This window comes from Lampetra fluviatilis, chromosome 16 (assembly GCF_964198595.1).
Source record: "Lampetra fluviatilis chromosome 16, kcLamFluv1.1, whole genome shotgun sequence".
Lineage (NCBI taxonomy): Eukaryota > Metazoa > Chordata > Hyperoartia > Petromyzontiformes > Petromyzontidae > Lampetra > Lampetra fluviatilis.
The window spans coordinates 672,114-695,035 of record NC_136290.1 but is presented as its reverse complement, the minus strand read 5'-3'; the positions used below and the strand labels follow the sequence as shown (position 1 = coordinate 695,035).

The 22,922-nt window shown below is 47.2% G+C and overlaps 1 protein-coding gene across 1 annotated transcript in view; it reads right to left on the bottom strand.

The window, feature by feature from the left end:
- Positions 1-4,284, bottom strand: part of LOC144936453 (ras association domain-containing protein 8-like) — a 30,830-nt gene extending 26,546 nt beyond the window's left edge. Inside the window, exon 1 of the mRNA XM_078863508.1 lies at positions 3,986-4,284. The gene's annotated coding sequence lies outside the window, so the exon portion shown is untranslated. The remainder of the gene's footprint in view (positions 1-3,985) is intronic.
- Positions 4,285-22,922: the final 18,638 nt, after the last annotated feature.

Below are 22,922 nucleotides of genomic sequence, written 5' to 3'. Positions count from 1 at the left end.
ATATAACCTGCAGACGCATATACCCCACAAAAATAGCGTTTTGTGCAAAACAAATTTCAGATAGCCCGCACCTCCATATATCTCGCATGCATTCATATCTTTAACGTCATTAACGCAGCTTAATTCCATCATATTCATACAAAGTTTACATTTGTAAGACATTACGCTATCAATTGTTAACATTACAATCATAACATGCACAAAGAAAACAAACTAACCAGAAACGAGTGAACTTAAAATAGTAAATAAGTAACAAAAGTAAATATCCAATAAATAAGTAACACATAACTGGATAAGTAAGTAAGCGTACTGTTAGGCTTACCAGTATTCGACCTCATCACATTACAGCTACTGGACCGGTAGTTACCCCTGTACAGTTTTAGCACTGGTAGATTGCACACTGCGCAGACAATAGCGGCACTACGGTAACGCCATTGCCTCCTGGCAACAAAGCCATTGGAAGTTTGAAACAAAGCTCATGGTCGCGACTGTATAGGGCTCAGCCAATAGCAGCGGCCTAAGGGAATCAGCAATTATGATTCCGCGCCTGGTAGATGCTTGTTAAGGCCCTTCCCATTGTGTAATCCAAGGCCTCAGCTGAAACTTTCGCACCCCCCTACAGCCACTGAAAGTATTACGGTAAACAAAGTGCACCTCAAACATTGTCGTTTCATTGTACAAACAATTCGAATAATTTAAAACGTGATAACATGTGCAATATTAGCGTGAGTGGTTTTAGTCAAAGGTAAGTGTTGCATAGTGGATAGTCCTACCATGAAAAAATTAAACGAGTTATGACATGTCACACGTGTAAAATATTTTTGGGATAGCCCGCACCTCAACATTGTTTTGTTTGTAAAAAGTGGTATGCCCCGCGGGTTATATGCGGGAAAAGACGGTATATGGGCCAAGCCACGAGCCGTAGGTCCCACGTGTTGGCTCAAGACACTTTGAGGCGTTGCTTTCCAGGGCCCTGCAAGGAGGCCACTTCTGTGACGTTCGCTGTCAAGGTTCCCACTCTCGAGTGGACGTGAACCGCAAGCCAAGCCCGTGTGGACGGCACGACGCAGTGGCCATCAGAGGGCGCCCACGCCACAGCACCACCCCTCTGCTTGCCCAGCTCCAGCGACCCAAGGGCAGTGCTCATCCACACGTGGCCTTTGGCCAATCGAGTAATTCTACATGATGATGGCAGGACTCTGAATATTTAACAAAGCGTTTCCTGATGGCTTTCCACCGATTGGTGGAAATGTCACGTTCCCATTTCCGGTGATAATCCTTCCATTAAGCACGCCCTTCCAATACTGATTCACACCAAGTGTACGTTCCACACTGCTATGGCAGGTACCAGTCCCATTAAATACAGCAACATCTGTTACATTTCTACCGATCGAAATTCCACATTACCATGCCAGGAATTAGTTAAACACACTCACTATTGACTTTCCACCAAGCAAGGAACATACCATGATTTTGTGACTGGAGCCTGTTAATCCACGATTAAAACCCACCCATGGGTTCACATCCAACTCTTTACTCCGTGACCCCACCAGACGCACAGAGGCGCCAACTTCTCACTATTAGCAATTCCACGTTCCCATGACAAGCCATAGTTAATTCCTTATTAAATGCAACCAGCACTGCTGACGTGCAGTCCGTGATGCTATCAACAGGTGGTGTATATTTTACCGACCCTGAAGGAATGATGGTGATGATTGTGGGGGTTGGGATGCTGCACATCTGCAGCTATAAGAAGGTTACATCGCGCAGTCCTCACTCACACACGCAATCCACAATGACACGTGTGTGGAGCGGTGGCAGTGGGATAGATCATTTAACTGAGCCCCGCATCTTCGATTAGCACGATTGACTACGTACGGTGCAAAAGAAGTTCAATATACATACATACGGCGACCTGTAGTTCAACTCCTGACCTTGGCTAACATCTCAACCAGTAGTGGGCCACTCCTTCACTGAACAGTGTGATGAATTACGATAAAATAACACCCATGACCGGCGTGGCTTGGGAAGGCTCTCATCCAGCAGTAGATTTACAAATGGCTGTACCATACATTACAAAAATATCACTCAACATAGGCACACAGCTCACTCGAGCGTCCTTGGCAGTGATGGTCGTGATAGGGTAGGCTGTGATGGGGGAGGCCGTGATATGGATGATGGGGGAGGGATGTGATGAGGGTGATGACTCAGTACGTTTAACTGGCTCTCGTTAGCATATCAATTAAAACCGCCCCCTGATTAAATTACGTGAACCGACACCGCCCTAGCGGGCGCTGTGCAACAATCGAACACAAAGGCCACTTACTCGCCCTTCTAGCAACCCCTTCAGGACAAAGTTTTTACAAACACCAGATCGTCTCTCCCTACAGAGTGGATGTGACTTGGTGTAGCTACGCCACACTTATGATGAGGGAATGATTCGTGGATAAATGGTTGATCGGGTGAGTGAATGGGTATATGGGTCGGTGATTTGGTGGGTCGGTGATTTGGTGGGTGGGTGATTGGATGGGTGGGTGGGTGAATGGGTAGGTAAATAGTGAGTCAGTGAGTGAATGTGTGGGTGAGTGGGTGGGTGAATGAGTGACCGCGAATGAGTTCACTCCGGATGTCGCTCCCCCATCACACACACACACCAACAACCAGGCACTGTAAGCGCGAACTCCACTGTGCAACTCAACACTGGAGCTGCGTTGTATTTATACGAGCGGCGTGCTTTTGTCAGAGCGTGCCACACGCCGTCTATGAACGATGCACGACGGCGCTCCTGTTGGTGGTGATGATGATCGCGGGGAGGATGGCGACGATGGATGTGATGGGGTCGCATCGTCGCCTCCACGCACAGCTCCCTCGCCCTCCGTTTGGGGCGGGGGGGTGCACGACATCAGCGCTGTGCGGTGGCCCCCACGCGACCCTCGGCACAAGTTAGACACCCACGCACTCACGTCTCACACTCATCTCACACCCACTCACACATCTCACACCCACTCATCTCATACTCATCTCAAACGCACACCCACACACATCTCACACGCACACCCATTCACTCACGTCCCACACTCGCTCACATCTCACACCCAATCACACTCACATCACATTCATCTCACATCGCACACCCACTCACACTCACATCTCGCACACACCGAATGACCAACTCTTATCTCTCTCACGCACACACATACCTCGTCACTTTGCGGATAAGTGCTGCTGTTGCTATTTTTATTTGACCAGGTAAGGCCCACTGAGCTATATAGCACTTTTTCGGAAGCGACCTGGCCACAGATGATAGCTCACCGAAGTGGCCCTATCGTGTGGGTATGTAGAGCAGCCGAATACTCTAAACGCGTCATGTTGACTCTAAACGGAGGACCCGGAGAAAAATCCACGCGATCACGGGGAAATAGAGACACGCAAACTCCAAATATATATAGCAGGCATCACCAGGGTCGAGCTCGAACACACGAGCTCGTATAGAGCAGGCGAGGGAGTTCACATCCCCTCGCCAAGGTGGCGGTCCCGCTGCTGTTTACATTCGAATCGATCTCGGGCAGCCCAAGGAGACCAGGTGAGACAGCACCAGCCACTGCTGTTAGTCGCGACAACAGGAGGACCCGCTCCCACTCACTCATCAACACACTCACAACTCAAACACCACCCCGAATACAGTACATCACTACAGCACCTTTCACAGGCTGGCGATCGTTGTTTGCAAGCGTCTATGAAGGCCGGCCGGCACGGCACATCATGTCTCCGCAGTGGCGATGTTTACACACCGCTCCAGGTACTCACTTGAGACCGAGTCTACACCAGGGCGGCTCAGCTGGACCTGCTTTAGATGGTCGCCACTGCTGTTGTCCGTAAGCTGGAATCCAACTCGGGTCGCAGCGCGCTAACCACTGCCCCACCGCTCCGCACAAACTCAACACTCGCAGCGGCGCCGATCGCCCCACGATCCCCACAGCCTCACCTGGGCGATCCAGGGGCCCGACAGCAGCGGTAGCAGCCGCAGGTGAAGTGAGTTGAACTGGTGACGCAGGTGAAGTGAGTTGAACTGGTGACGCAGGTGAAGTGAGTTTAACTGGTGACGCAGGTGCGGCCCGAGCGACGCGGGACGTGGGTCCCGATCTTCGTCTCTCTCTCCTCTGCCGTCTCGCCTTCTCGCTCCAGTCCCTGCCGCCTCCTCGAGCGACTTTTCCGCTCGCGTCGCGATCCCGTGAGCGCCGTGTGAGGCAGAGCCCAGCCCTAACTACAGCCCTGCCCCCACGCGCGTCTCCTCCTCCTCCCCCTGCTGCTGCTCAACCACGCAGCGCCACCCCCTCCCATCCTCCCACCACCCCTTCGCTCCCCCTCAACCCAGCACCATACCGCCTCCCCCTGTCCCTCCCCTCCCCTCAGTGCCACCCTGCACCCCCTCACCTCTCCCTCCCTCGTCAAACTTCACACAAGCCGTTCGTTGTCCCATGGGGGTTAGAGTCGAGTTAAAGATAGGCGCGGGACTCGAGAGAGACAGGCTTGGTTAGGGGCGAGTTTCCCGAGCAGCGGAGTTGAGTATTTGAGACCATATTGCGAATATAGATATACTTGCCGATGGATGGATGAGTTTAGTTTCAGCAACAGGGCAATAAGTAAACACAGTGCCTGCAAATACTGCTGCTCTATGCATTGGACAATCACTTAAATGAGCTCCCACATGGAATAACGAAAGATTTTCTAACGAGTATCATAATAAAAAAAGGATCACATGTGATTTAGAATGAGATTGACCTGTGATAAAGTTTTTTTTTACATACGACTTATTTGTATTGTGTTCTTTCGTGTTTGCCACGAGACAGTGCCTCCATTGTAGATGGAATGAACGAAGTGAAATGAAAGCTGATCTCTTGACAGGCCGTCTGTAAGAAGCTCTGCGTGAGAACCCGTGGCGTTTTCTGTCACGGCACATCCAGTCACCGATATTGACAACATAGCCACGAGTGTTTTTGTTGCATCACTTAATTCATACTTCCCCTGTTAAGGCCAGAATTGGCAAGCAATAACAGATGAAATGTTAATTATTGGCAAGAGTGAATAGATTGGGGACCTTAGAAGAAGCAAAAATTCTAGTTACAGAAATACCTCGCCGAACGCGGGGGTTACGTTCCTAGAAAATGCCTTGTTTGGGCAAAAACCATGTTAGACATGTAATAAAGGTCGTGGAAGCGACTTCTGGAGTCCGGTCTTTATTTTTCTTTCTTTACAACACTCCTTTCACGCTGCTGACAGACAGCGTGAGAGGGATAGAGAGAGAGAGACGCGCGCATCAACGTGGCAGCCTGGACCCCCGCTCTCGCGTGGCCTCTCCCTCCGTTCGTTCCAGTTCTGACCACGTGTTGTTCGTCTCCACTCCTATTTAATACCCGGGTCACGTGGTACCTTTCCACCAATCCTGGTTAGCCTCTATGGAATCTTCCAGACTCCATCGTAGGCTCCTGGGACCACGCCCCTGACTCGTCTCCCCATTGGCTGTGGCTAAAGCCAGCAGAACCAATCCTCTACTTACAGCTATCACCTTCCCATTACATCAGGGCCACGCCCCTAGGCTTCCCCCCATTGGCTATGGACCAGGACCGGCAGAGCCAATCATCGTGACAAGTTGTGATCCGTCAGCGACCCGGATATATCCTCACATTACAGACAAATAATAGCCCATATGGGAAATAAAGGGTTGCATTCCTGGGTCAGAATTTGCCACCCCCTCTTTGTATAACTGATTCTACATTATTTTCCCCCACTCGTTATTAAAAAAACCCATTAAAACAGACAATGGAATGAAATATATTCAGACATAGTGTCTTGCCTCACGGCAGATATGGAGCGTACGTTCACATGAAGTTCCTGTTTTTTTATGCTAATTTTGGTCACGTGACCAGGAAGTGACGATTTTAGATTTTCAGTGAACCACGCGGGCATGGGCCATCTTACTCATAATTCAAGATGGCGGCACGCATCGCATCTCAGTGAGACCACAGCCGCACTTGTCCATTGTGGGAGCTTAAGAAGCATTGTCTGTAAGTTTGTTTATATTCCTATAATATTGGCAATGCTGTTGTAATGTTGGAATGACCGTTATAGTGATGTAAATGCCTTTATGGTGCCGTTAAGTTGTTGTAGTAAATACGAGGCCTAGTTAGTAACGAAGCCTGCGACTTTCCTTATTGTGGATGTTACTTGTGATTTAGTAGGTCGAGTCAGACTTGTGCCTATGTTGCGATCCTGAGAGTAAAGATGACGAAGTATCTCATCCACAGTTTAGTGTTATGTGTAATGCTGTACTTTTGGGGTGCAGTGCGATGAATACACGATGTGCCTGTATGCAACGTACCGGCTTGTGCTCATGTCTAGTTGTTCAGTGGTAATGTGGGGGCCTGGTCCGTCCAGGATCTCTTGTTATCTAAGACAATGTTCTGATGCTGTGGTGTTCATTGTGTTGGTGTTTCCGGATTATAACAGATGCTGTATCTGTGTTTTCTCACCAGTTTTACCTTGTTACAATCAATAAATGACGATTGGAGTTGGACGTTTATCCTGGCTCCGAGGGTTTATTGAACGCAAGGTTATCTACTCGACTAGCGGTGCAACGCAATGCACAGCGAGGCCGAGATAGTAAAAAGACAGTCTTCTTGAAGCTCCCAACCTGCAGCAAGCAAGGAGCTCTCACGCAGTCAGCCTGCAGTAAGCAAGGAGCTCTCAAGCAGTCAGCCTGCAGCAAGCAAAGGCGCTCTCAAGCAGTCAGCCTGCAGCAAGCAAAGGTGCTCTCAAGCAGTCAGCCTGCAGCAAGCAACCAGCTCGGCAAAGAGTCTACATTAAAATCGTGCTGCAAGCATCGCAGCATGGAAAGCCACAGTTCAGCAGGGAGAGATGCTGAAGGTGAACCAAGCAATCCAGGACCTCCCATCCTGCCTCAAGAGGACCAAGGAAGTTCAAGGCCCAGAGGGAGGTCAGATTGACACAAAGGGCCTTGGAAAGCTATGATGCTTAGAAACAGGACCTTGATGCCAGGATACAACGGGCATGGGACCGGGTTGAAGCAGATTTATCTGAAGCTTCAAACGCCTCAGACACAGTGGCCTCAATTCAGCGGGCCATCCAGCGAGTGAAGGTGAGCAGCTCAAGCTACAAGCTCCTGGCAAATAAATACATCTCCCTCCTGATGAAGGTGAAAACAGATGAGGGCATTGAGGGAGTGCGCAGACAAGAGCACTTCCTCGAACTGCTCGATGATAATGTGCAGGCAGTGATACAAGATGCAATGGACCGTGTAGAGGGCTTAAGAGAGACACGATCTCAGCACTCTGTCTCATCCAGGTCCACCACAATATCTAAAGCCTCAGCACACTCACATATATCATCTACTAGTATGACAGCAGCTCAGGCACGCGCCGCAGCAGAAGCAGCAAACGCCCGTATCGCCTACATGGCTGAAGAGGAAGCCATGCTAATTGAAAAGGCTCGCATACAAGAAGAAGCAACCATAGCAATTGCTGCCGCACGGAGGAAAGCAGAGCTTGAAGAGCAAGAGAGTACATTAGCGGCTGCTGCCGCACGGAAGAAAGCAGAGCTTGAAGAGCAAGAGAGTATATTAGTGGCTACCGCCACGCGGAAGAAAATTGAGCTGGATGCTAAGTTAAGCACCCTACAACTCAAAAGGGAAGCAGCTGCTGCAATGGCCCAGGCAGAGGTGCTCGAGGCAGCAGCCAACCTGGATAAGGAAGAGAATTGGAGTGAGTTTGGCACTCAGATACCTGTCAAGGACCGTGATCAACTCACCAGAAAAAATATTTTGGACTGGTCTGAACAATGCCTCAATGCTCCTCCACCAAACGATACTGAACAAAGGGTGGACGTTCAGGCATCGCCATCTCCACACCGAATGAACATGAATGCTGTCTATGGGAATGGTGGAAATGCATATCCTGCCCTGAGAGTTAGTCGCCGACTCAGCGTCGCGCACGTGGGGTCAGACGTGGATGCACCAAGTCAGACCCACATTCCAGATAGTCACATAAGGGGATCCAACCAACGTGATCGAAACCCTTTGGGCTCACAGTCCAACGCCATCGCGAATGACGGCATGCAAGGCAATACAGCCAATAATGCCACCTCACAAGCGCCAGTATGGACACACCCTGGATCAGCAGGACTAGGGGACTTTGCTAGGTACCTGGCTCACCGCGATCTAATCAACACAGGACTCGTTAAGTTTGATGACCACTCTGAGAACTATCGAGCCTGGAGATCTACCTTCAGAAATGCAATCCGAAATGCAGACATCTCTGCAAGTGAAGAATTCGACCTGTTGGTGAAATGGTTAGGAAATGAGTCTGCAGAGTACGCATAGAGGATCCGGTCAGAAAACATTGACGACCCCACCTCAAGCCTGCATGCGGTGTGGGAGAGGCTCGAGGAGTGCTATGGTAGCCCAGAAACCATTGAGAAGGCTCTCTTCAAGAAGTTGCAGAACTTTCAAAAAATCTCTGGTCGAGACAATAAAAGGTTACGGGAGCTTGGAGATCTTTTGATGGAGCTTGAATCAGCCCAGGCTGACCCCTACTTACCAGGTCTCATTTTCTTGAATACCTACCATGGCGTGAACCCCATCGTAGAGAAATTGCCATTTGACGTGCAGGAAAAATGTAGAACAGCGGGTTCAAGATACAAGTCAGAGCATCAGGTTGCATTCCCCCCATTCTCTTTTTTCTCAATGTTTATCCGCAACCTGGCTAAGACTAGAAATGACCCGAGTTTCATGTTTGGCACCACGGGGATTTCCAGTCCAGATCTCCCAAAAATGGAAAGAACGATGGCGAAACGAGGAACAGCGAGAGTGCCAATTTCCGTACACAAGACTGAGGTCTCTCCTGCGACATTCGCAAACTCCGTCCAGGCAACCACCACAAAGAAAAATATAGAGGATCTAGAGAAGCAATGCCCATTGCATGATAAACCTCACTCCCTCCAGAAATGCTGTGAGTTCAGGAGGAAGCCATTGGAAGAGCGGAAGAACATGCTGAAAGAATTTGGAGTGTGCTTCAAATGCTGTGCTTCTACAAACCAGATTGCAAGGAATTGCAAGGCAGATATCAAGTGCGAGGAATGTGGCAGCGACAAACACGCAACTGCTCTGCACACATTTTACTCCAAACCCAGTGGCACTAAGGCTTCCGATCCCGAAGCAGAGCACGGCGGGGAGCAATGCGAGACCGCCGCACTCACTTCGTCAATCACAACCAAATGCACAGAAGTCTGTGGAGAAGGCTTCAAAGGAAGATCTTGCTCAAAGATATGCCTCGTCTGAGTCTATCCCAAAGGACATCCTGAAAGGGCAGTAAGGATGTATGCCATAATGGACGACCAGAGCAACAGGTCTTTGGCAAGGTCAAGTTCTTTGATCAGCTAAGTGTAGGTGGGAATTCCTTTCCATACACGCTCAGAACATGCTCAGGACTGATGGAGACAGTGGGAAGAAGAGCGAGCGGCCTCATGGTGGAACCCATAGATAGCACCATGAAGCTAGCCCTTCCATCGGTGACAGAGTGCAATGAGATACCGGACGACAGGAGTGAGATTCCCACGCCCGAAGTTGCACGTCACCACCCACACCTGAAACCCATAGCAGAGTTCATCCCGCCATTGGATCACGTGGCACAGATTTTACTTCTGCTCGGCAGGGACATGCTGAGAGTCCACAAGGTTCGCGACCAACGCAATGGACCTCACGACGCTCCCTACGCCCAGAGACTCGACCTAGGATGGGTCATCGTAGGTGATGTTTGTCTCGATGGAACACACAAACCAGACCACATTAGCACATTCAGAACGAGTGTGCTCGTGAATGGACGCACGTCGCTCTTCAAACCGTGCCCCAACCACTTCACGCTGAAAGAGAAGCTCGGAGACAGAAGTGAAGGCTGTACCGTGCAAACTTACAAAGAAACCACCATGCTGACCACAACTTCGCACGTACATCCACCATCTTCGCTGGATTTTGTTCCTCCACGTTTCTCCAATCCAGTCCTCACTGACAAGAGGAAGCCAAAGACGAAGCCGCTGCTCGTCGCTCTGCTGGTGGTCGTGGCGGTGGTTGCTGCGGCCGTGGCCTCTTCGTTCCTAGACCCGGAGCTGTCATCCGAGTGGGAATCCTGGAAGGAGTTCCACGGCAAGGCCCCACAACCGGAACATACCATCCCAAGCCTTGAGCTGAGTGGAGCCGTTCTTGCTACAGAAGTGGCAGAACTGATCTTAGACGAATTGGACATCAAACTGGACGCGGTCAAGTTCTACACGGACAGTAAGGTCGTACTAGGCTACATAAACAATGGAATTACGTTCCAACCGACCAGAATCCAGCAGATCTCGCAACTAGGTCCGTCCCTGCATCTCTGCTGAATCAAACCATCTGGCTGACGGGTCCAGCGTTCCTGTTACGACGTGACGGTGGCCCATGTACTACCAAGGAGACCTTTGGACTCATAGAGCCCGAGTCCGACAAGGAGATTCGTCCTCAAGTGACAACTTTCGTAACAAATGTGCGACCAAGAAGTCCACTGAGTCCACACCATTTTGAACATTTCTTGAAATGGACGACGCTCGTGCGAGCGATAGCACATTTAACGCATACCGCAGACTGCTTCCACCGCCCGATGAGAGGCACCACTGGTAGCTGCAATGGATGGCATCACTGCACAGTGCCACGCACTGAAGACGAGCTTTCCAGAGCAAGGAAATCAATCTTCCACTGTGTGCAACAGGCAGCTTATGCAAGTGAGATCAAGGCCATCAACAAGGGAGAAGATCTTCCTATGGTCCGCACCCTCAGGAAGCTAAACCCCAGGAAGGACAAAGACCACTTGCTCAGGATCGGTGGTCGGCTAGGGAATGCAAAATTAGATGAGAATGAACGAAACCCCCTCATAATCCCAAGCCAGAGCCACATCGCAATCTTACTTGTGCGCCACTACCACGAGAAGGTCAAGCACCAAGGTCGGCAGTTCACAGAAGGAGCAATCCGATCTGCAGGGCTGTGGATCGTTGGAGCAAAGACGTGCATCGCCAGCACAATCCACAAGTGTATTCGGTGTCGTAAGCTACGTGGAAAACAGGAAGAACAGAAAATGGCAGACCTCCCAGCCGATCGACTCAGTGTGGAACCTCCCTTCACCTCTGTCGGGATCGACATGTTCGGACTATGGACAGTCATCTCCCGCCGCACCAGAGGAGGGCTCGCGAACAGCAAACGTTGGGCAGTGCTGTTCACCTGTATGAGTACACGAGCAGTGCACATCGAAGTCATCGAGTCCATGGACTCTTCGAGCTTTATAAATGCACTCCGGAGATTCTTCGCCATCAGAGGGCCAGCCAAGCAACTCCGTTCTGATTGTGAAACCAATTTCATAGGAGCATGTAAAGAGCTTAAGATCAATACGGAGAATGTCGAAGATGATTCTGTCAGGAAATACCTTAGTGACCAAGGCTGCACATGGATCTTCAATCCTCCCCACTCTTCGCATATGGGTGGAGCCTGGGAACGCATGATCGGGATTGCTCGACGCATTCTCGACTCCATGCTATGTGATGTCGGGTCCACACGGCTCTCTCACGAGGTCTTGACCACTCTCATGGCCGAGGTCTCAGCCATAATTAATTCAAGACCCCTGATCCCCGTCTCAACCGACCCGGAGTCACCATTCATCTTGACTCCTGCTACACTTCTTACCCAGAAGACAGACGTGCTCACAGCACCTACCGAGGAGGCCAGCACTGCAGACCTCTACAGACGCCAATGGAGACAAGTGCAGAGCTTTGCAAACACGTTCTGGCATTGCTGGAAAAACGAGTACCTTGCGACACTCCAAGTGCGCAACAAGTGGCAGTCTAACAGACCAGACATCCAAGAAGGCGACCTCGTCCTACTGAAGGACAACTAAGTCAAACGGAATGAGTGGCCAACGGGCCGCATCCTCAAGTCGATTCCAAGTGCCGATGGAAAAGTTCGAAAGGTCGAGGTTATGATTGCGAAGCAAGGTGTCGCAAGAACTTTCATCAGGCCCATAGTCGAGATAGTACTACTTCTCTCTCGCAAAGATATGGACAAATAAGTCGACCCGTTGAAGTTGTTATACACTTGTTTATGAGATAGGAAATAAATGGTGGTATCTCCTAGATACCAGACGGGGAGTGTCTTGCCTCACGGCAGATGTGGAGCGTACGTTCACAGGAAGTTCCCGTTTTTTTATGCTAATTTTGGTCACGTGACCAGGAAGTGACGATTTTAGATTTTCAGTGAACCACGCGGGCATGGGCCATCTTACTCATAATTCAAGATGGCGGCACACATCACATCTCAATGAGACCACAGCCGCACTTGTCCATTGTGGGAGCTTAAGAAGCATTGTCTGTAAGTTTGTTTATATTCCTATAATATTGGCAATGCTGTTGTAATGTTGGAATGATCATTATAGTGATGTAAATGCCTTTATGGTGCCGTTAAGTTGTTGTAGTAAATACGAGGCCTAGTTAGTAACGAAGCCTGCGACTTTCCTTATTGTGGATGTTACTTGTGATTTAGTAGGTCGAGTCAGACTTGTGCCTATGTTGCGATCCTGAGAATAAAGATGACGAAGTATCTCATCCACAGTTTAGTGTTATGTGTAATGCTGTACTTTTGGGGTGCAGTGGGATGAATACACGATGTGCCTGTATGCAACGCACCGGCTTGTGCTCTTGTCTAGTTGTTCAGTGGCAATGTGGGGGCCTGGTCCGTCCAGGATCTATTGTTATCTAAGACAATGTTCTGATGCTGTGGTGTTCATTGTGTTGGTGTTTCCGGATTATAACAGATGCTGTATCTGTGTTTTCTCACCAGTTTTACCTTGTTACAATCAATAAATGACGACTGGAGTTGGACGTTCATCCTGGCTCCGAGGGTTTATTGAACGCAAGGTTATCTACTCGACTAGCGGTGCAACGCAACGCACAGCGAGGCCGAGATACATAGAATCAAAGCAAGTGAAACTGACAATGTTTATTTGACTTACGACGAATGATGACAATGGTGATGTGGGTGGGGGTATTGTTGGAGGGGGCTCACAGGGGTGAGGGGCCCTCTCCAGGGTACCGTGTGGACTGTTAGCGACGAGATATTCATCCGATTAGCGCGGTTGGCTACATACGGTGCGTAGAAAGTTCAACACACAGGCATCCGCAGCATCTACTGTACTGCACTGTCGACGTGGAGATGAGAATATTATCAATGTCAAACCGCGTATGGCCAAAACATCACCCCCGTGTTCTGGATAGTGAAAAATATATAAATGTGTTGTTAAAACCGCGACCACCCGACACAGTAAGGTCTTTCACGTAAACACAATGTGCCAATTAGTTACTAGTTCAGCATACTGGTGTGTTGGAGAATAAGCCCACAACATTTACAATCCAAGTACAACGTTTCGCCGGTATTTATAACAAGCCTCATCAGGCGAGAGCCAGAGTTGTGTAGAAATCCTCCTGTTTAGGTTGTAAATAGAGGGGGTAAGTGTGATGTCGTCCCTGTGAGACAATCACGTGTGGAGACCAGAGGGGGGTTAATGCAGTCATATAAATTACAATTAATATATATTATTAGTTGGGTTATTCACAGTTAATCAATATACACATGTTGTACAGACATGTAAATATAATTATGTTAATCTAATAACAGATGGTATGCAGTACAGTACCTATTATTGGCTGCTCACAGTTAATCACCACGACGTATGGTAAAGACATGCAATTAACAGTCTATTACTTGATAATATAATACGCTTCCAAGCAGCATAAAGCCTGTAGCTATCAGAACGGTTAAATAATTTGTATTTCTCTCAATTTCATTAGATTCTCTAATTCGTCTTGAACAGTGGTAACTAGTTATGTAACTAGTACCTCAATAAGTAAATCGCGTATAGCTAAAACACGCGTTCTTTTATGCAGTAAAGTATCCTACAATCATCGATCGAGCAGATCATGAGGCTAAGAGCGGAGCGGCATATTGTAAGTCGCTAAAGCCCTGCTATTCTTACAGCAGCTGCCAATGTGCTCCTCCTCTCACAGACTGATGAACCAATTACAAACCCTATGCAAGGCAGCGCAAACAATAATCACCAGCAGCTATCAACAGCAAGGCATATCCACTGTGAACAGCTCGCCCAAACCAACCCAGCCTCGATCGCCTTCTAAATGTATGCGGCCAGCACTCGACTTACGAACACGATTCGTTCCTGAAACCCGTTCGTAAGTCTGAACAAAATAATGCACTGCATTAAAATTCCGATACGGTCAGTGTCATACAATTTGTTACCGTTCAACAAAAATGGAAGCATTATTAAACTCATGAATAACAAAAAATAGTGTACATTTGCATGTAATAAATACGTAACAGTCAATAAAACAAAATAAAGTACCATGAAGAGAAAATAACTGATTCCGGCTTGATTGTCTGAAGGTGCGCATTGAGTCGCCACAATTGCACACACACTGGACAAGCGTGCACAAAGACAAAGATCCCCCGCATAGCCTCAACAGACTGTTGGGGCAAGTGCTTTTAGCGAGCAACCCCTTTAAAGTCCGGCACGGAACACGAGGGGGCGAGTGGGCAGCACCACACCCGGCCGTCTTTGTCTCCCTCGTGGCGATGTTTACACACCGGACCTCGATGGATGAACCTGTCAGCAGCCATGCCGTTGAACCCAGCAACTTGATCCCCTGGCACGAGACTCCTGTCTGGTTGAGCACATCCAGTCAGGAACACTGAAGAGGCCTCGCGGGGTGTGAAGCTTGCCAGCGTTGCCCGGCTGGGTTCACCTGGGTCGGCGGGGCGCCGCGAGGAGGGTGCTCAATTCTTTACTGGAGGCCCATCTAACTTAGCCATTTGGCAACCTTCACAATTGTCTGCTGAAGCAACAGCTACATCGACGCCTGCAACTGCTGCAGCAACTTCTGCTGCTACAGCACCTGCTCCATCTCTTAATTTGGCAACAGTTTTGGTTACAACTATTTTAATTACCATTGTGGCAGTTACTCCAACCAGTACGGAGTACTACATTTAACTACTACTGCCACTACTGCTGTGTTGCTGCTGCTTCAGCAGCGTTCCCTACAGCTGTTGCTCTTTCATTCCCTTGCTCCTCTCCCTCGTTCCGCTTATTTCACTGATTTCATTCTCCTCCCACTCCTCTTAGTGAATCGACCCCCCCCACCCATCTCTCTGCTCCTTGTCTTCCCACTGAACCCCGACATTTCCCAGCTCATCCGCTCCACAAGTGATCCTCATGGCGGTACCCTGTGGCACCAAACAATACAAACTGGCCGAGGCAATTAAATATTTTATTTCTGGGACACTTTTTTCCAGGGGTGTACTTCACTCCGCGACTGGGGTACCAATCCGACATCAGTGCCACTCCGCGATGTCAAAACGCAGCGAGGACGATTGCGCTGAAACCCTGAACGCTCCTATGCGCCGTAGTGGTGCATCGTGTACAGCTCGTCGAGATGAGTCGATTGCCGCATCGTCGAATATCAACAGACTGAAAATGACTGCATCACGGACATTGTGTGAGAGCCGGGGTACTACGGTACCCCGGGGTATCCCCATAAGGTTCAAATGCAGATTGGAAATGTATTGTGTAGGGGGGGGGGGGCACTGTGTTAAAATACCTCGTTAGGCAATATTCCGTAAGTACCCGGTACTATTTATTTGCCAAACTGATGCTTTTTTTTGTTTCTGTGCTCATGCACAATGGTTCTCCCTTGTACAATCGCCAGAGTAATGTCTAAACGGCACCATACGTGTAGAAAATAAAATAAACTTAAACATGGGAAGAACGGCCACGGCTCATCCTCCAATAGCTCTAATAGGCCTGAGAACCAAGACCATGGAACACATCTCTCGCTATCAAGGATTACTTAACTAATAGTGCAGAGGTTTTATTTTTCCAGTGGTCTCTGTAGTACACTATTTTGATCAATACTGCGATATGCTTAGTAAACTGGCTCGTTTACAAGGCTCAGTATGGCTTAAATGTGTGTTTGTGGTGTTAGATTATTTTTGTTTAAGGTATTTACAGTATTTTAGATGTAAATTAATTTCAAAATGTAGATCAAGGCTATGTATTGTTCTGCTGCTCTTGGAGTCGAGAAACATTCAACCAAACCCAGGTCCCGTAGCTATGGATGAATTTCCGACTCCGAACGAATTTGAAATTAGATCAGGTCTTGGAATTCTTACATATAAATGGAAGAAGTTTGGTTCCTAAAATGGACATGTTAAAAGTGTGGCTCCAAACCGCAAATCCTGATGTTTTAATTCTGTCTGAGACATGGATTTCTAAATCTGTCTCATATCAAGATATTGGCCTTGCTGGTTTTAATGTGTGCATGAGTAATATATCCAGCAAATGGGGAGGTAATGCCATGTACATTGAAAACGGGTATGTTGCAACAGAGATTATATCTTTATCTAAACCAAAGCAGTTCTTAGCAATGAAGTTGAAATTATCAGCTACAGTATGCCTAGATGTAATAGGATGTTGCATACCCCCATCTGCAAATGTTGAGTTTCTTGATTCCCTAACTGAGCTCTTGCTCAGCTGGGGGGAAAACTAAATGGTTCTTATGGGTGATTTAAACTGGGATTGGTTATCTTCAAACTCTGACTCCATAAAATGGGTATGTAATGCATTTAACTTTTTTCAATTGATAAATGCAGCTACAAGGTCTAATAATAATTTTAAAAAAACTCTAAATCAACACTGATTGATATTCTTACAAATAATCCGCATAAGTATTCGACCATTGGTATCTTCTCAAACGATTTAAGTGAGCATTACGCTATTGCATGCGTACGGGATACAAACATCCCGAAATTGACTCCTCGAATAGTAGTAATTTAACGGAATTTTAAGCAATTTTGTGAACAAGCTATCCATCAGCTTCATGCATGTGATTGGAAAAAGATTGTGCTTAGTTCAGACATTGAAATGGCATACTCTTATTTTCAGAAATAGTTTTCAACTATCCTGTGATCGATATGCACCGTTCAAAAAATACCGGGTTAAAGGCAGAGGAAATCCTTGGTTTACGGAGGAATTGTCTGGTCTAATTCATAAACGGAATATGTGTAATAAAGGACTCTGTTACGCCACTGTATAAAGGCGGAGACCAATATCAGTTGGATAACTACCGCCTTATATCCAAATTGTATGTGCTTGCTAAAGTTCTTGAAAACTTGGTGAATTCCCAGCTGACAGATTGTATTCATAATAATTGTATTATATATTAAAACCAGTCTGGATGTAGAGCAAAACAGCACTATATCAGCTGCAACCAAGGTGATCAGGGTTTTCAGGAAAAACAGCATTGTTTCTCTTTTTATTGATCTGTCGAAAGCTTTCGACACTGTTGATCATCCCCTGCGGTTGCTTAGATTAAAGAAAATATAGGTTTTAGTGCTGGAGCATTGTTAGTTCCGAAACTACCTCTCTGACAGAACCCAATGTGTAGCACGATAGGGCATGAAATCACAGTTTCAACAGCTTACAAAGGGAGTCCCTCAAGGGTCCTTTTTGGGGCCTGTCATTTTTACACTGTAAATAAATGTTGGTAGAAATGTGGATTCTTAAAAACTCCATCTATATGCTGACGACACAATTATCTACTCCTGTGCCTCGAAAATTGAGAAGGCATTTCAGGATTTAGAGCTGGCTTTGATGACATTCAGAAACAACTCTCACAATTGAGGCTTGTGCTGAATGCCAAAAAGACTCAGTACATGTTGTTTTCTAACGCTAAAGCAGACAGGTGTAGTTATTTGCAGATTTTTACTTTAGATGGTAAACTGATCGAAAGGTTCTTTATGTACAAGTACCTAGGCATCTGGTTAGATGAAATGCTAAATTTTAAACAGCATATTGAAATATTGACAAAGAAATTGAAGTTGATAGTGGGTTTTTATTTTAGGAACAAATCTTGCTTCTCGAAGTCAATTAGGAAGGATCTTGTGAAAAGTATATTTTATCTCTATTGGTGACATTATTTATATGCCAGTACCCTTAACATACTGGACACAGTATACCATGGAGCACTTAGGTTCATTACTAATGCAAGGTTACTCACTCACCATTGCGAGTTATATACCATGGTGAAGTGGTATTCCCTTCACACCAGAAGGCTGAAACACTTGTACATATTTGTGTATAAGGCAGTACTTGGCCTACTCCCTACATATCACTCTTTGGTTCTTTCGTTAAGTCACGTAGAAATTAAATTAAATAATAATAGAATACGACGTTTCGATTGCAACACAAGCAATCGTCATCAGGTACGAATGAATGAGAAAACAAACCTATCTTCTTGGTTCTTTCGGTAAAGTCATGTAGAAGGGAAATAATAAAATAATAAAAATAAAACATAAGAAAATAATTCTCACGACGTTTCGGCCACAACGCAAGCAGCCGTCCTCAGCCACGGCTGAGGTGTTTGTCCTACCGTGTTTCAGGTCTGCTTTATGTTCACGGATGCGGTCCGAGACGTGTCGTTTGGTTTCTCCAATGTAACTGCTACCACAGAGGCAACTTAGTTTGTAGACGCCAGGGTACTGTATGTCTGGAACCACGTCTTTTACAGACGGGACCAGATCACAGATTTTATGTACTGTGTTGAATCGGACCTGGATCTTGTGTTTAATCAGGATTTTTGAGATCTTTTTTGTGACCCCAGCAATGTAGGGTATGTATCTTTGGCAAGCCATATTAACATTCCTTCCCTTTATTAATGCTACCCCTATCCCCTCCCTTTGATGCTGCTAATCCTGCATAATGCACGGGCATGATATGACTTTGAAACCCCCCGCCCACCTCCTACGCATTTTACAAGTAGTACTAATCCCATATCTGCATTTCCCATAAATATGCTAAATTCCTCTTGATATGCACATTCTTTTGACAAGGCGCTCTTCCCCCTCCAACCCAGCTTAAATATACGCTCCAAGCCTGGGGTGTTTCATTCAGACGCTGTCTTCCCGACAGACCTGTTCTTCACCTGAGGACGGCTGCTTGCGTTGTGACCGAAACGTCGTGAGAATTATTTTATAAAGTTTTATTTTTATTATTTTATTATTTCCCTTCTACGTGACTTTACCGAAAGAACCAAGAAGATGAATCCCTGCAGTCACGAAAGCTTTAAATCGAAAAACAAACCTAGTAAACTTAGCAAAATATAATGCAATACAACACAGACAGTCGGCTAACATATCAGTCAACACCCTACCTGGTTGATTACGTTCTTCCAAAGATTGCTAAATTTGAGAGAGAGACAAAACACAGACACGGAGACACAGACAGACACACAAGCAGAGAGAGAGAGACTCACACAGACAAACAGAGAGAGACACACATATGCACATAGAAACAACGCCTATGTGTCGAGGCCTTAAATAGAGAGAGAGGGGGGGCAGAGAGGGGGTGGAGGTAGAGAACAATGAGAGAGTTGTGTGGAACAAACAAGCACTGCCTGCCCAAAGCGGACGGAGGAGCTAGGCACTGCACTTCTAAACAAACAAGCACGGAGAAAGCAAATTTAGTCAAATTAGGAAGTGTAATGCAATGCCACACAAAGCGTCGGTTAACAGTTAACGCATAGCCTGGTTGATTACGTTCTTCCAAAGATTGCATAATTAGAAGTTAAGTGCGAGACAAACAAGCACGGCAAATCCTCCCCTACATTTCTTTGTTCACGGCTAACTAAAACATCACAACCCTACAGCCTTCGTTCTCAGTCAGTGCTCTCTTTAACAGTTCCTAGGGCAAGAACTAAAATGGGGAAAGAATCATTTTCCTATCATGCTCCTTGGTCCTGGAATGAATTACGAAGATTTTAAAACTGGAGAAGAGGGTATCACTGTTTGATTTCAAAGCTCTGATAGAAGAAAATGTCATTGACCATTGTAATTGTTTTTAATGTTTTGTATTGCACTATTTCGTATTGTGTGTGTATGTGTGGTGATTTTTTTTGCTGACTTTTTTCCAGGTCCCTCTCGCGAAAGAGGTTTTAAACCTCAAGGGTTTCTTTACCTGGTTAAATAAAGGTGAAATATAAATAAAAAATATTACTTGCAATTTTTTTCAGCAGCTGAGAATAAAAAGTTGTAAACTCACCAGTATGGGACTGTGGTCATCCAGAACAGACCTTACAACATATAACGACGCAATGCCCCGTTCCACAAAAACGGAGCTATTGCAGCGATACACTCCGCTCTTCCTGACGCAGTTATCTGGCTTGACCACCTGAATGTGAAATTGTAGTTGTTGCTCTGCTTCTACATCAGCCATGCGAAAGAAAAAAAAGCACATTAGTATTCAAGGGAGATGGAGAGACTCTGTATCCCAGGGCCTGATTACGACACGCCATGGTATCTATTGCTAAGACCCACTGCTGCATACATCTAATCAAAAACTGCTTCAACATTGTGTTTCCCATGAAGGCAAACCAATCTGTCGGTGGCTCCCCAAAATGTTGTCATTACTTGAGCAGAAACCTCAGGATGCAACACCTCACCCACTCACCGCCGTTAAGCATCTCCTGGACGAGCCAGCCTACGGTCTTGTTTTTCTCTCTGGCGAGGTGACTCATGCTCCTCTACAGGAGGATAAACGATTCCCTGCATCAAGAAGCCATTCCTCGATGAGCCCTGTCTACCACGGTGGTTGACAGTCTCCGCTCGTTGACGTAGCGCCACACGGACTGCCCTGAGCTGTCGCAAGTTGACACTCGAACCCATTCCTCTGAGCACTCGCCTCTCACGAGACGCGCCCTGACCAGCACATGCTCTCGCGTTTGTCTCCAAAAGCACTCATTTGTTGAAGTAACCCAATGCCTTCCCTCGTGTTGAATGTAAATATTAAATCCATCCGTGCAAGTATCTTACTGCCACCTAAAATCAGGGCCGTATTATCCAGTAGATACAGTAGGCACTGTGCCTAGGGCCTAGGAAAACTAAAGGGTCTAGGGAAAAGATTTACCATTATTTTTTTGCTTGGATAATAAAAAATGTAACCAAGATATCTTCTTGAATAAATATATTCATGGCTGCTCGTTAAAATTTTTTAGCAGTGGTAACAAGTGGTTGACTCGCTGTGAGGCATATTACACCTAAAATAACACACATCTTTAAGCTTAAACGAAAGTAAAGCAATATGGCCCTCACCATGCGGTCGTCCTGTCAAAACATTGAATGTTTTATCGATGAATATGAACTGTATCCTTTTATAGCTGCGTCATCCAATGTGATAATAATAGGGGGAAAATGTTGAAGAAATTGCTTGCTTTTTTTCTCAATAGTTTCAAATTGAATCTGCTTATCTGCGGCACAGCGCACTCCCATCGAACGACGGCACAGACTAAATAATGAACGTATCAGTAACGACATCTGTCCAGCGGCTGGCCAACGTACGTGTAAAACAAGTGAGTGACAATGGAGGTAGTAACATGGGCAGGACAAACTGTAGAAAGTTATCACTGGCGGCCTACGAAACAGAAATGCATAGGGCCGACAAGAACCTTAATCCAACCCTGCCTGAAAGAGAGAGGAACAAACTGCCCCCATGCTTTCGCTGGGAGGGTTCCATGTGGCCTAGGATCGTGCGATAGGACGTGATCCTTGCGGCCCGGCCAGTACTTGTTCAGCTTGCCATCTCCTCATGCAGGAGTCACCTGCTCTGGAGTCGTAAAGGCCCTTCCCTGAATCATGTTTTACACCGCCCCTATAATGTTGATATGCTGCAGCTGGCATTTTGTGCCATTCAGGATAAACTCATGGTCCTGAAGGACATTTACCACCTCTGAGAACACAATCTGTAGATCCTTTGTGCAGCCCGATTGTATTAGGTCATCTAGGCATGCCGAGACATGGTGAACCTTGCTCCTGAGAGATGCCACCATGGCCACGATTTTGGTAAATATCCTGGGCGATGCTGTCAATCCCAGAGGAACGAGGGATATGTGTAATCAGCGTTATGCTTTCACTAATAAAAAAAAAAGTTCGATATTTTTTTCATTTTGAGATATCTTGGGCTCATACTTAGCAAATATTGATTGAATAATAACAGCAGGTATATGGGTGAAATGTCTATACTGGTTAGAGGGCAGGTGAACTGGGATGAGCCGTGGCACGAGACTACAAAGTTCCTCGAGAACTCTTAACACAAGACCTGTGGGGGTATTGGCTGCATAACACTGTAATGCGAGCGTAAACGGGGTTCGCTGCTGGGCTCTGGCCCAATCATACGGCCCGGGGTATTGGGGGGCGGAGCCCAGTATGGGGGCCATATGGGAGGGCCCGCCGTTCACCTCGGGTCCAATCGGAAGCGAGGTAAATGGGGGTGGAGCCAGCAGGGCGCTATGGGAAGGCCGGATCTGATGGTCCGGAAGGGGAGGAGATAGGATCACGTGGTAAAGGGGATATAGGTGGGAACCCGGAAGGCCTCCGGGTCAGTTGTTGGAGTGAAGAAGCTGGACCATGTTGGGTGGCCGGAGGGGATCCGCGCCATCAGCCACGTGGCTGGAGGAGCTTCGGCACACCATCGGCCAGCGGTGTGCGGAGTGGGGGAGTGGAAGGACTGACGAGGGAGCGTGTGCGGGGCGCACGTGAGGAGACGCTGGTCCGCTGTCAGGACCAGCGAGGTGCGAGCAAGAAGCTAAATAAAGAGCAACGGAGACCAGCAGTGTGTGACAAAGTCCTTTATTACATTGGGGTCAGAAGTGCTTCGAGATGTCAAAACATCTCAAGAAGAAAATCAACCTACGCCTTCTTCAGAGGAAGACGAGGACCTTCCTCCAGC